At 32.8% G+C, this 14898-nt stretch overlaps 1 pseudogene; it reads right to left on the reverse strand.

Annotated features, from left to right (window-relative positions):
- The window catches only part of LOC137650738 (lysosomal acid glucosylceramidase-like), a 41460-nt pseudogene extending 27059 nt beyond the window's left edge, over positions 1–14401 (reverse strand).
- Between the last annotated feature and the right edge of the window lie 497 nt (positions 14402–14898).

Consider the following 14898-nt stretch of genomic DNA (forward strand, 5'->3'; position numbering starts at 1 on the left):
CAATCGTACTTTTATAATGTTATCATCGGTAAAAGAACTAAATTATCGTGTTGTCTTAGTATTGCTTCCATATATCAATTTTATTTCTAACTTTCATTGATTTATTAATAAGGTTTTCTTATGGTTAATAAATTATTTTCGAACTTTGATAATTTTTTTTTTTTGCTATTTTTTTCTCTAATTAATTCTGAAATTTCAGCTATTTTATCAGAGGCTTTATCATTTGTACGAATTTTTTTTTATATATTCTTTATATGTTTTAGTCTGGTTGCCTATGAATCTTTTATAAAGTAACATAGGTCTAAAGTAACCTCTACACTTGAATGTTTAAAGCAATCCTGGGAAACTGTTCGTCACTGGTGGAGCCCCTGGGCTTATAGCATCCTACTTTTCCAACTAGAGTTGTAGCTTAGCTAGTAATAATAATAATAATAATAATAATAATAATTATAATAATAATAATAATAATAATAATAATAATTCTGGGGACCACATTCACTATATCCTAGTTAATGAAGGCTGCAGGATAATACACATATGCAAGAAATATACCTTGCCCGATGTGTACTAAATTTGTTTTGCAATCTTTCCTAGTTTTAGTTTCATACTTTGAAAGTTTACATAAAACTAACATCTCTTCCATTATTTCCTAAGAATAACAAAGATGATTACGGGTATAGATAAATATAATTAAATTTTTTTAGGTGAATCAAAATCATGAAAATTCACTGACATTTTAATAAAAAAAGTCTCGGGGGGTCACACAGCAATACGTCGTGGGTCGTAGGTTGCTCATGCCTTGTTTAAAGGTTACTTATGAGCTGCAGAAGCAAGTCACAGGACAATATCCCTGAGACCAACCATAGATACGTATGATAAGTGTATAAGCGCCCTCTCTATCCAAGCCACTACCAGGGAACACTAGATAATAGCTGCTGATGATTCAGCAGGTGATCCTAAAGTAATGGGGAATTTGCAGATGGTAATGCAAGTAACTGGGGTTGAATGAGGCTCGAATTACCGACTTACAAATCATCATCATCATCATTATCATCTCCTCCCACCTATTGACGCAAGGGGCCTCAGTTAGACTTCACCAGTCGTCTTTATCTTGAGCTTTTAAATCAAATATTCTACAATCATCATCTACTTCACGCTTCATAGTCCTCAGCTATGTAGGCCTGGGTCTTTCAACTCTTCTAGTGCCTTGAGGAGCCCCGTTGAAAGTTTGGTGAACTAATCTTTTTTGTGGAGTGCGAAAAACATGCCCAAACCATCTCCATCTGCCCCTCACCATGATCTCATATAGTTTTTCATAATTTCTATCTTAAATTAAAAGATTTATTAACAAGATGCATTATGTCTAAAAAGGATCCCTATCAGAAACCAACTATATAATGACACGGACAAGTTAAGAACTTCTGATAACTTCTATCAAATGGAGGTGGCATGGTGTATTCATTTCTGCTGGATGATTTTTTTTTCTTTTTTCAATTTCCCATTTTATCACTTCGCCACAAGACAGGTCGAACAATCAATCATCCCGGGTGAGTGTTAGCTTTACATCTTTAACTCAAAGGAAAAATATTTTTTCTTTTTCTTTTGGTATTTCATTGAATATTATCTAGTTATCTATCTAGGTATTTATGTCTCTTAGCGTTGCAAGTTGAATATAAAATAGTCTGCTTTGTTCCAAGGGTTTTGATAGCTTATTGCAAACGTCGCAGCCTCGTGATCTGCTGGACTTGGGTTCGAGTCCCGCTCAAGCTCAATAGTTTCTTATCGTGTCTGCAACCTTATCATCATGTGAGCTAAGGATGGGTGGTTTTGGGGAGCCTATATGTCTCCCTGTTGAGTCCTAAACATCCATTACCTGACTCTTCCTGTTCCTAGCTTGGGTGGTGTGAGGCTTGGGTGCTGATGATATGCATATATGGTCAGTCTCTAAGGCATTGTCACTGGCGTTGACCTCTGCCATTCATGAGTGACCTCTAACGTTTTCACGTATCTTTTTTATACTATAGATTGAAGATTAAACATGATTTTTTATGGCTTTTAAGATTCTCAGTTGGTCTTCATGCATCTGATTGCAGTTTTGTTTCCAATTTTCTTAGACTCCTGCATCATTATATGGAGCTGTAATATTCATATCTGATTTATTTATAATTCTTGGCAGGCTTATTTCAAATCATAAGATACTCTAAAAGTAAATGTCAAATTGAATGATCGGCAAATGTACTCTGAACCATTTTATAAATTTTCAGTTTTATGGAATATCGGCTAATATAATGTTAATGACAGATTTATTTATACTCATATGTCACCATTCTCAAAGCTTATACCATTATCAGATTTATCTAGGTATATTACACTCTCATCAAATATTGTTATTTGCAGGAGAATTTCCTTTAGAAATTATTGGTTTTTTTTTTCTTGTTTAACTTTTTTCATGTTTATTTTGACTCAAATGACACCGTGAAATACAGCCTTAGGACGTGTTCGTCATATATCATACCATTAACACTTTTATATTATATTATATGACGCCCTCATTATGTACTATATTAAGAGGATTGTCATTAATTATTTACCACCCCCGTCATATATTTTTGCTGATAACATTCTATGTCCCAGTAAATGACATGTTTATTGTTTGATATAATAAAATAATTTTCATTTAAATAAAAATAAATTTTATCATATGTTGTTACACAATCCAACCATTGCCAGGGCAGCTTCCTGGGATTGCATCGTCTTCGTTAGTGTTCACATTTCAACAAAACTATGACAATCTTCACTGCACACATTGTCCTCCACCTAACCCATTTGACCTTCGATATGAGATACTTCAAAGCTGTAACGCTTTGCAGAGATACAGTAAAGCTTTAACGCTTTACAGAGACACTTTAAAGCTTTAACGCATTCCCCGGAAGCTTTCATTGGCTTCTATGTCAGCGATTTCACGCAAAAATGTAAGTTTTATTCTTCCCTTTCTTTGATACAAATGTTTATTTTTTCATCAGGAACCCAAGAACTGATTTGAATATTTTTTTTTTTCTAACATCATTCTGTATGATTCTAACGTAGATTATGTAAGATTTACGTTTTATTATTCCGTTTCTTTAAAAACAAATTTGTTTTTTGCATCTGGAAATCGAGAACCGATTTGAATATTTATTTTCCTCTTGTGGTATTACACAGCAATCATTTTACATGACTCTAAAGTAGATTATTTAAGTTTTCTCTTTTATTTTTTCTTTCTTTAAGACAAATGTTTATTTTATTCATTATGAACCCGAGAACTGAATCGAATACTTTTTTATTTTTTTAATGTTTCTCAACCATCATTCTACAGGATTTTTAAGTAGATTATGTAAGATTTATGTTTTATTCTTCCCGTTCTTTGATACAAATGTTTATTTTTTTCACCAGGAACCCAAGAACTGATAATATATTTATTCCTTTTTTTTATGTTTCTTAATCATAATTCTGCACGATTTCAACGACAACTGATTTGAGTGTTTATATTATTTTTTTTTTATATTTCTCAGCAATCTTTTTACATGATTCTAACGTAGATTTTCTTATTTTTGCTAAAACATAAAGACTATACTATCATTCCTTAAGTCGAAAAATCTTATGTCTAAATCAAAACGCAATGCTTGAGAAATTCACTATACATTTAAAATATAAGTACTCTACAAAAATGAAAATCATCCTCAATACGAATATAAAAATCATCTCCCAAGGAGCATTTGCTTGTCATTTCAAAATCCATTGAGAAATTTATTTATTTTTTTCACTCTCCCTGATTTATGAACTCCATTTGCGTATTAGTAGAGAAGGGAACTCCACTTTTACATTTAGTATTATTTGCACTCTTATTTCCTAAGCCAAAATTAATTTTTCATGAAATTTATAGAGCTTATCGCTAATGCACATACTGGAACAAATTTGCATATATATATATATATATATATATATATATATATATATATATATATATATATATATATATATATTACTTGATAAGCTACAACCCTAGTTGGAAAAGCCGAATGCTGTAAGCCCAGGGGCCCCAAATAGTGAAAATAGCCCAGTGAGGAAAGGAAACAAGGAAAAATAAACTATTTTGAGAATAGTACCAACATTATAATAAATATTTCCTATATAAACTATAAAAAACTTTAACCAAAGTAGGGGAGGAGAAATTAGATAGACTAGTGTGCCCGAGTGTACCCTCAAGCAAGACAACTCTAACCCCAGAGACAGTGGAAGACCATGGTACAGAGGCTATGGCACTACCCAAGACTAGAGAACAATGGTTTGATTTTGGGGTGTCCTTCTCAGAGAAAAGCTGCTTACCATACCTAAGGAGTCTCTCCTACCCTTACCAAGAGGAAAGTGTGTATATAATAATAATAATAATAATAATAATAATAATAATAATAATAATAATAATGATGATGATGATGATGATGATGATGATAATATTCTGAGATATTCCCAATCCAGTATTTCCTTCCAGGTCTAAATACCTCTCCTATTTCCTCAGCTGCTATTTCTGCACAAACACTGCATCTGGGATGGGTGAAATGGTCGTAGAATTTTTCAAGAGCTTTCGCTCCCAAATCTTTTCAGCAGTAACGGTTATTTTTATGAATATGTTCTAATACAGCACCTAACAATTTAGATACACTGTGATTATTTATATCTCTGCAGAAGGATAAAGGTTAGAGAGAGAGAGAGCCTTACCTTATGCCTTATTTGGCATTATTTTATGCTTGGGTTCCCCCAGGTCCCTCAGTGTGAGGCACCTCGTATATCCACCAGAGAGTTGCTAATGCATCTTCCGGTGTATTTTGCATCTTCCAGTCTTGGATGGTCTGGAATGCATCTTAGGTATTTATCGACCTTATTCTTAAACACATCTACGCTCACTCCTGATATGTTTCTTAGATGAGCTGGCAGCACATTAAATAGATGCAACATTATCGATGCTAGTGCGTAGTGGATTAATATCCTGCACGCCTTCCTTAGTTTACCTGGTATATTTTTTGGCACTATTAATCTACCTCGGCTTGCTCTTTCTGATATTTTAAGCTCCATGACGTTTTCAGTAATTCCTTCTATTTGCTTCCATGCTTGTATTATCATGTAGCGTTCTCTTCTCCTTTCTAGACTGTATAGTTTTAAAAATTGCAGTCTTTCCCAGTAGTCAAGGTCCTTAACTTCTTCTATTCTAGCAGCATAGGACCTTTGTACACTCTCTATTTGCGCAACATCCCTTTGGTAGTGTGGGTACCATATCACATTGCAGTACTCGAGTGTACTACGTAGATAAGTTTTGTAAAGCATAATCATGTGTTCAGCTTTTCTTGTTTTAAAATGTCTGAATAACATTCCGTTTTCTGTTTTGCAGGAATTCTTTTACCCATTTTCCTATCTTTCCCACAATGTTATGCTTTCTCATTTTTTTTTCTCTAATATATTATGGTCTACCTTGTCAAAGGCTTTTGCAAAATCTTCTATGTACTTTTTTCAGGCACAAAACTGTGTTGACCTTTATTAAACATATCATTTTTAACCAAATGATTCATTATTTTCTTTTTTATTACCCTCTCATACACTTTCATAATATGTGATGTTAGACTAACAGGTCTATAATTGCTTGCCTCTAGTCTTGATCCACTTTTGATGATAGGGGTTATATAAGCTAATTTTTGTTTAACATATATCTCGTTCATATCTACACTTTGTCTTAGCAGTATTGCAATCGGCTTCGCGATAGTGTTTGCAGTTTTTGTTAACAAAATCGCTGGAACTCCATCTGGTCCGGCTGCTGATCCATTTTTAATTTCATTTATAGCCTTGACAATATCTGCTTCATTAATATCTATATCCGTTAGATATTCAACATTTTCTTCTCTCATTTCTGTTTCATTATTCTCATTCGCAATTCTTGGCGTGAACTCACTCTCATACTTTTCTGCTAATATGTTGCATATTTCCTTTTTTTCAATTGTCAGCCGTCCTTCAATTCTTAGAGGGCCTATTTCTAATCTCCCTTTATTCATCTTTTTTGCCTAGGAGTAAAGTACTTTTTTTTTCTTTTTTTTTATATTTTGAAGTGTCCTTTCTTCTAAGTCCCTTTTTTCATTTTCTTTCGACTGTATAATCTTTTGTTCTGCATTTTCTATCTTACATTTTATTTCCACCATTTTCTACAATTTTTTTTCTTTTGCAAGATTTTTCTTCCACTTTCTAATTTTCTGAAATAAGATCCTTCTGTCTCTTGGTATGCATGTCTTTTGTTTATTGTTTATTTTTCGGTACATATTTTTCAACAATTTTCTCTAGTATTTTGTGCAGTATGTCCGTATTTACCTGTATATTATCACTTATAAATACTTTTTTCCATTTTTTATTCAGTTCTTCATTTATTTCTGACCATTTTATGTTCTTACTATAAAAATTATATTTTCCATATCCTTCCCAAAGCTTTGTGCTTTTATTAATTCTGCGATCACTTGCTTTGGAATGGACTATCAATTCTATGACATTGTGTTCTGAAATTCCCGTGCTATACACTATTATTTCTTTAACATAATTCCCCTCATTCACAAATACTAGATCTAGGACATTTTCATTTCTTGTTGGAATGTAGTTTATTTGTTGCATATTATGTTCTAATAGCATATCTTGAAGCTTTTCAAATTGACTCTTATCTTCTGCGCTACTATTACTCTCGGTATTATATGTATGCATACAACCACTTTCTTCTATCCGTTCTTTCCAATCTACGAAAGGAAAGTTAAAATCTCCGGATAGGAGTATATTCCAGTCTTTATGGTTTCTACATATATCATCTATTTTTTTCTATTATTATGTCAAACTCCTTAGTATTTGGGGGTCTGTAAACTATAATATTCACTAGTTTTTCAAATTCAAATTCTACCGCAATCAATTCACATTCTGTGTTGCTGTATTTTTCACAGACTTTTCCTTGATTTATGTCTCTTCCATATATTGCGGTTCCCCCTTGATTCCTATTTTTCTGTATGATCTATAAGTTTGGAAACCCTTTATCTGGTCAGGGCTGCCAGTCTCTTTGGAATACCATGTTTCACTTATATTTAAGAGAGAGAGAGAGAGAGAGAGAGAGAGAGAGAGAGAGAGGAGAGAGAGAGAGAGAGAGAGAGAGAGAGAGAGAGAGAGAGAGAGAGAGAGAGAGAATGTGGTAAAATCCTGTGTATGATGGAAAAAATTATTCTTTATCATCAATTTTTCTATATCGAGAAAATAGAAGAGACAATATTTTTAATTCATTCATTTTTGAAGTGCCTGCATATGATTATTTTTTCCAATTTCTTGCAATATTCATCATGCTATTTATTGTTTTTTTTTTTTTTTTTGTAATAAATGATTCTTCAATATTCACATTTTCAAGTGAGGTTTTTAACACGAATTTCTGGAATTTAAACTCCTTTTAGAATTAAAGAAATTTTTTTTAAATTTCTCTTCTTGAACCTTTATGTTTTCCCTTAGAGTAGAGGTTAATAATACTAGTAACTTTATGTCCTTTTTCTAGCAAACGCCTAAAGAAAACAATAACAGAAAAGGAGATGAATAAAAAATAGGAGCTTATACAAATAGTTAGTTCTTCATGCATGCGGTTTAAAATTGTTCGTAATTCTGACCATTTTTTATATTCAGTTCTACCCAGGCTCTACGCAATATTAGGAAAGCAGTTAATTCTATCAGTTTTCCACTCTCATCATAATACAAAACACCACAGTATTTTAAAATTTTTATTCCAGCTGTGATTAGATTGTGGAATGATCTTCCTAATCTGGCAGTGGAATCGGTGGAACTTCAGAAGTACAAACTTGCAGCAAATACTTTTATGCTGAACAGGTTGATATAAGTTTGTCTTCATAGTTTTTATATGACAGATCTAGTTTTAACGTTGCTATTGATATCAAGAGAGTTTATATATTTTTATTCATTAGGCCTTCTTTTCATATATATTTTATTTGTTTCCTTTCTTCATTGGAGTATTTTCCCAATTGGACACCTAGAGCTTTTATCATACTGCTTTTTTTAACTTGGTTGGTAGCTTAACTAGTTTGAAGGTAGAAGACGAAGGTACAAAACTATTCCTATTTACGAAGAGATTAGCAATATCAGTATTGTTTGTGAGAATACACCTACGCTAAAACAACATAATTTCTACTTAAGGAATGCCCAAATAAATTGCTGACTATAGTAACGATCTTGATATATTACCTTAAATGCTGCTGCTTTTTACCTTAGATTAAATTGAAACTTTTCAAATTTCCTTAATTGTTAAGCTAATAAAATCGAAATTACCTTAGAATCACCTGGAAACCACGAAAATTACCTCAGACTAAGGTAATAACCTTTAAAGTTTAGATTAAACCTTGTATATGATATTCATTGTGTATCTATACGCAAACAATAATTGACTGGAAATAAACACCTTTTGTTAGATTTACCCTCTCCGGGCTTAGGATAGCTTCTCTTATTATTATTATTATTATTATTATTATTATTATTATTATTATTATTATTATTATTAGTGTTTCTTCTTCTTCTTCTTCTTCTTCTTCTTCTTCTTCTTCTTCTTCTTCTTCTTCTTCTTATTATTATTATTATAGTGTAATTTTTAAGTGTTTATAGTTATTTAATATGATATATCCATCTTATTGTTATTGTTCTTAAAATAATTCATTTAAATTTTTCATTACTTCTCCTGATGTTTACTTATTTCCTTATTTCCTTTTCTCACTGGGCTAGACTCCCAGCGGTTCTCAAACTAAGGTCTGCGGTCCAATAGCTCTGTCTAAGGCACTGAGAAACCATTTTAGGTGGACCGTGAATTGGTCCCTAAGTTTTAGATTTTAGTTGTGGTTCTGAGACATATAAGACACATCGTATGACCGGTAATGAAGGGATTTATTAACTTTTGTTTCTAATGATGATGTATTATTTTTGACAGCGTGTTGAGAAAGTAGATAATACTTTTACAGCTTTTGTGAATTCCACCAATTTACAAAGGAAACAGATTTATCTCATACCTGTTTGCTGAATTGTATAAATAAATGATTCTGAATTAGCAATTCTTTCATTGCACTTACATATGAAATGGCTTTCAATGGGGAAGGTATTGAATAGAAATTTCCCTTTACGAAAAGATAAACACAAATTTCTGGAAGACGCTAAACCAGGAAAGCATGAACAATTCTCTGATGACCGTTTTCTGTGACTTTTACATTTTAGGGGAGACCTATTCAAATCCGTGATTTCCTTCAGTCTGGCGCTCTAACGGATAGAGAACACAGTACTTGGTACACAATGATATTTTCAAAAGGAAGCTTGCACTATGGCATTCGTAGTTAGACCTTTGCGTCATCAACACAGCTAAACCCATTTCTTGATAAACAAGACTCTCACATCGATGGCGATATATTTGAGGTGATGCAGCACCATGTTTTAATTATTGGTGAAGAAATTTCTCGGAATTTTCCCGATGCACATATATTTAGAAAATACTATCGTTTAATCAACCCGTCTGTAGACTCCGTTAGCTATCTCCTTACAGAGGACAACATAATTCAAGAGCAGATTACTGATGTGGTAAATGATATGGATGGAAAAACATGTTTTCTGTAGAATGTGTTATTACTATTACTAATATTACTTGCTAAGCTACAACCCTAGTTGGAAAAGAAGGATGTTATAAGCCTGGGGGCCCCAACAGGGAAAATAGCCCAGTGAGGAAAGGAAACAAGGACAAATGAAATATTTAAAGAACAGTGAATTTGTATGACTGTGGTTTACATTCTACTTGCTATTAAAACAAAATGCCTGACACCATTATTTACTAGTATTATTTATAATTTCTCGAAAAACGCTTTTGTTTAGTTAATTGTAAAAGACTGTAACAAATGTTTAAAGGGTTAAAGGCCGCTCATGAATGGCGGGGGCAAGGGACAGTGACGTTGGGCTATCAACCACGATAATGACCTAGAGACAGACTATATACACGTATGATCAGCGCCCAAGCCCCCTCTCCACCCAATCTAGGACCAGGGAGGCCAAGCAATGGCTGCTTAGGACTGAGCAGATAGACTTATTGGCTCCCCAAGCGCCCCCAACCTTAGCTCACAAGAATTGTGAGGTTGCAGCGACCAAAGGAACTAACGAGTTTGAACGAGATTCGAACCCCAGTCTGGCGATCAACAGTCAGAGAAGTTACCACATCATCCACTACAACCCTAATATTTCTCTAATAACTGAAATTTGTATAATTTGACATTCATCTTTGTTAACAGAGTAATTCTTTATCCAATTTTAATGACTTCTCGAAACGATAACCTCATGTGGAAATTGGGTATCCAGACTGCTTTCCAAGAAACATCTTGGAATCTGTATAATTTTATAAAAAACTGTCTCGTTGTTTAATGAGACCCGCCAGCGAAATTTTTTTTCCCAAACAGGAGTGCAGATTGGGGCGGGGCTTTCTGATAAGAAAACAGATTTAAAGGGTAACTCTTTTATAACGGCTGCGTTATGATTTGATGGGTAACTGTCTCATTAAAAATTTTATCATTAACTTCATTCATAGACCTAATTTTTTTATAAACAGCTTAATGATAATGATAATGATATTCTCACATTAGAATATACAAAAACACCGCATGCATATTTGGTCTGGTTTCACAAAAAGACTGAAGTACAGTATGGTTATCCGTTGATATCTTTCGAGAGCATTATGTATAAGCTATGCAAAGACAGACAAATGCAAATATTAATCGAATTGAAAACTTCGCAAGGTAAGAAGAGTGAGAAAATCACAAAAGAATACATAGCAATATTGGCATTGTATTGCAGCAATAACCATATTTTTTAAGAACAATTCGTATCCCCCAGCCTTACTCTTGAAATATGTCAATAACTTTTTAAATGATAAATTTCAACCACGTCAACTTGTACCGAACGTGCCTAAATTATTAATGTATGCCTCTATACCTTTAATTCAGTCTAACGCATTTAAGGTGCAAATACAGAAAGTCATTCAGAAAACTTTTCCGGCTCTGAACCTTAAGTTGATAGAAAAAAATCCTAAAACTCTGGGTTCTTTGTTCTCCCACAAAGATAAACTTCCGGCTTTGATGCGATCTTTGGTGGTATATTGCTTTACTTGCCCGAAATGTAAGCTCGGGAAATACGTGGGGGCCACCAAGAGATTGCTCGGAGTCAGTCACCGTACGGGATGTACTTTGAAAACCAAAGAATTTTCTAACATACGAAAACATTGTAATAAATGTAAAACAGCATTTTCATATAAGGATTTTCACATTGTCACCCAAGCGCCCAATGACTATTATATCTCTATTTTGGAGTCGTTGACAATCAAACAGCTTGTGCCTTCATTAAATGGTCAGACGTCTTCCACAGTTCTATATATAACATAGTTGACGTCCTCCTTTCCAATCTAGAAAACGACACTCAGTTTTTTAGCTCCATAGAGATAGGTACAAACTTGAGCATTCTTCTCTTTTTAATTTTATATATATGTTTTTTATTAGTTCAATTTTTTAAATGATTTAACTTTTACGTTGTTCTATTTATATTAACATTAATACTGAGTCTTTTTTAATTTGTATATTTTGTGTATTTTACAGCCCTGATGATGAGACCCAAAGTCTCGAAAATTCGGAAAATAAATGTATGATGCTACGCTGGCTTTTCTCCATCCTATATATATATATATATATATATATATATATATATATATATATATATATATATATATATATATATATATATATATATATATATATATATATATATATATATATACATATATATATATATATATATATATATATATATATATATATATATATATATATATATATATATATATACATATATATATATATATATATATATATATATATATATATATATATATATATATATATATATATATATATATATATATATATATATGTGTGTGTGTGTGTGTGTGTGTGTGTGTGTAATCATTATTATCATTTATTATTATTATTATTATTAAGTTGTCCATAAACATTTCAGGTCTCTATGAATTCAGTTACTGATCATAACTTTAATGAGCTAGTTACCCATCAAATCTTAACGCAGCCGTAATGAAGGAGTTACCCTTTAAATCTGTTTTCTGCTCACAAAGCCCCGCCCCAAATCTGCAATCCTGTTTGGGAAAAAAAAAATCGCGACCCGGCAATTCCTTATTCGAATCCAACTTGGCATTCTTTGTTTTCGAAAACTGGTCTTGAAGACCTATTTCAACACATTATGACTGCCATAAGATCTCTTGCTTAAGGGTATATTCGGGAGCACTATTCTATCTTATATCTCTCTATGGTTTATATACGAGATATTTATTCTAATGTTGATATTCTTCTTGAAATATTTTATTTTTCCTTGTGTCCTCTCCTCACTGGGCTAATTTCCATGTTGGAGCCCCTGAGCCTATAGCATCCTGTTTTTCTAAATATGGTTGTAGCTTAGTAAGTAATAGTAATAATAATAATAATAATAATAATAATAATAATAATAATAATAATAATAATAATAGTAATCTTTCTAAAGAGCTGATGAAAACTGGCCATTTTCCCCCTTTTATTCTTGAGACTTTTAACCAAACATTCAAAATGTTAGCAGCTGTTACTAACACCATTGATTTTTTGGTCACTTAATGTCCTTTTTACTTTTTGAAAAACTTTTCGTTTTATTTATTTCAGTCAGTCCAAACGGTATGCATAAACGAACGCATGTTAAATATGAATGAACGAATGGAAGCATTTTCCCTTTCAGAAACGCATACACAATAATTCATATGTAAAAACCCCCATCTGATAAACAAGTTAGCATGTATAATATATATGTATTGGTTTTAAATCTAATTGCTTTATAGATGAAGTATAAAAGCAAATCGTCCTGATATTTCATCACATTTTTCTTCATTCTTTTCTATGAACCGTGTAATATGTTTCAGTCCGTTTAAAACATTTTGTGTGTAAATTTTAAGGAATATAACCACGTTAAGGAGATTGTTTTTTTATACATATGAACATAAATAATTCAAGAAAAAATACCTAATATACAACAGAGCACTAACAGCAAACATGATAAAAAGTAACTGCAAGAATCAATTTGGATTATGGTATAGATTAGATTAGATTTTATTGACAAAATAACATACAGATCATGCATTGGTGCAAAAGAATAATATACAAATGTTTTGTCCAACATAGAGCTGATATTCAAAAGTTAACCAATATAAATTATAATACAATATTTACTTTATGACACAATGGAATCCACTAGAATAATGATATTGATTATATATTTCATTTAAAAACATGACACATCTTAGATCATATTAAAATTATGCAATAGAAAACCATGCTTAAAATCTTACATTCGAAATTTTGACTAATAACAACCGGAAATACCAATAACAAAATGTCTATTTCACTTACTTGCAAGATAATGACGAAGGACATAAACTGTCTCTACTTGCAAGATAAGGACGACGGATATAAACCGTCTCTACTTGCAAGATAATGACGAAGGACATAACCCGTATCTATTTGCAAGATAATGACGAAGGACAAAAACCATCTCTACTTGCAAGATAATGACGAAGGACATAAACTGTCTCTACTTGCAAGATAATGACAAAGGACATAAACCGTCTCTACTTGCAAGATAATGACAAAGGACATAAACCGTCTCTACTTGCAAGATAAGGACGAAGGACATAAAACGTCTCTACTTGCAAGATAAGGTCGAAGGACATAAACCGTCTCTACTTGCAAGATAAGGACAAATGACATAAGCTGTCTTTACTTGCAAGATAATGACGAAGGATATAAACCGTCTCTACTTGCAAGATAATGACGAAGGACATAAACCATCTCTACTTGCAAGAAAAGGACGAAGGACATAAACCATCCTTACGTGCAAGATACGGTCGAAGGACATAAACCGTCTCTACTTGCAAGATAAGGATGAAGGACATAAAACGTCTCTACTTGCAATATAAGGACGAAGGACATAACCCGTCTCTACTTGCAAGATAAGGACGAAGGACATAAACCATCTCTACTTGCAAGAAAAGGACGAAAGAAATAAACTGTCTCTACTTGCAAGAGGAGGACAAAGGACATAAACTGTCATTACTTGTAAAGAAAGGATTAAGGACATAAACCGTCTCTACTTGCAAGATATGGATGAAGGACATAAACCGTGTCTCTTTGCAAGATAATGGCGAAGGACATAAACCCTCTCTACTTGTAAGATAAGGACGAAGGACATAAACCATCTCTACTTGCAAGATAATGACGAAGGATATAAACCGTTTCTACTTGCAAGATAATGACGAAGGACATAAACCGTCTCTACTTGCAAGATAATGACGAAGGACATAAACCGTCTCTACTTGTAAGATAAGGACGAAGGACATAAACCATCTCTACTTACAAGATAAGGACATAGGACATAAACTGTCTCTACTTGCAAGATAATGACGAAGGACATAAACCGCCTCTACTTGGAAGATAAGGATGAAGGACATAAAACGTCTCTACTTGCGAGATAATGACGAAGGACATAAACCGTCTCTCCTTGCAAGATAATGACTAAGAACATAAACTGTCTCTACTTGCAAGATAAGGATGAAGGACATAAACAGTTTCTACTTGCAAGATAATGACAAAGGACATAAACCGTCTCTATTTGCAAGATAATGACGAAGGACATAAACCGTCAATACATGCAAGGTAAGGACAAAGAACAATAACCGTCTCTACTTGCAAGATA

This window comes from Palaemon carinicauda, chromosome 12 (genome assembly GCF_036898095.1).
Source record: "Palaemon carinicauda isolate YSFRI2023 chromosome 12, ASM3689809v2, whole genome shotgun sequence".
Taxonomy (NCBI): Eukaryota; Metazoa; Arthropoda; class Malacostraca; order Decapoda; family Palaemonidae; genus Palaemon; species Palaemon carinicauda.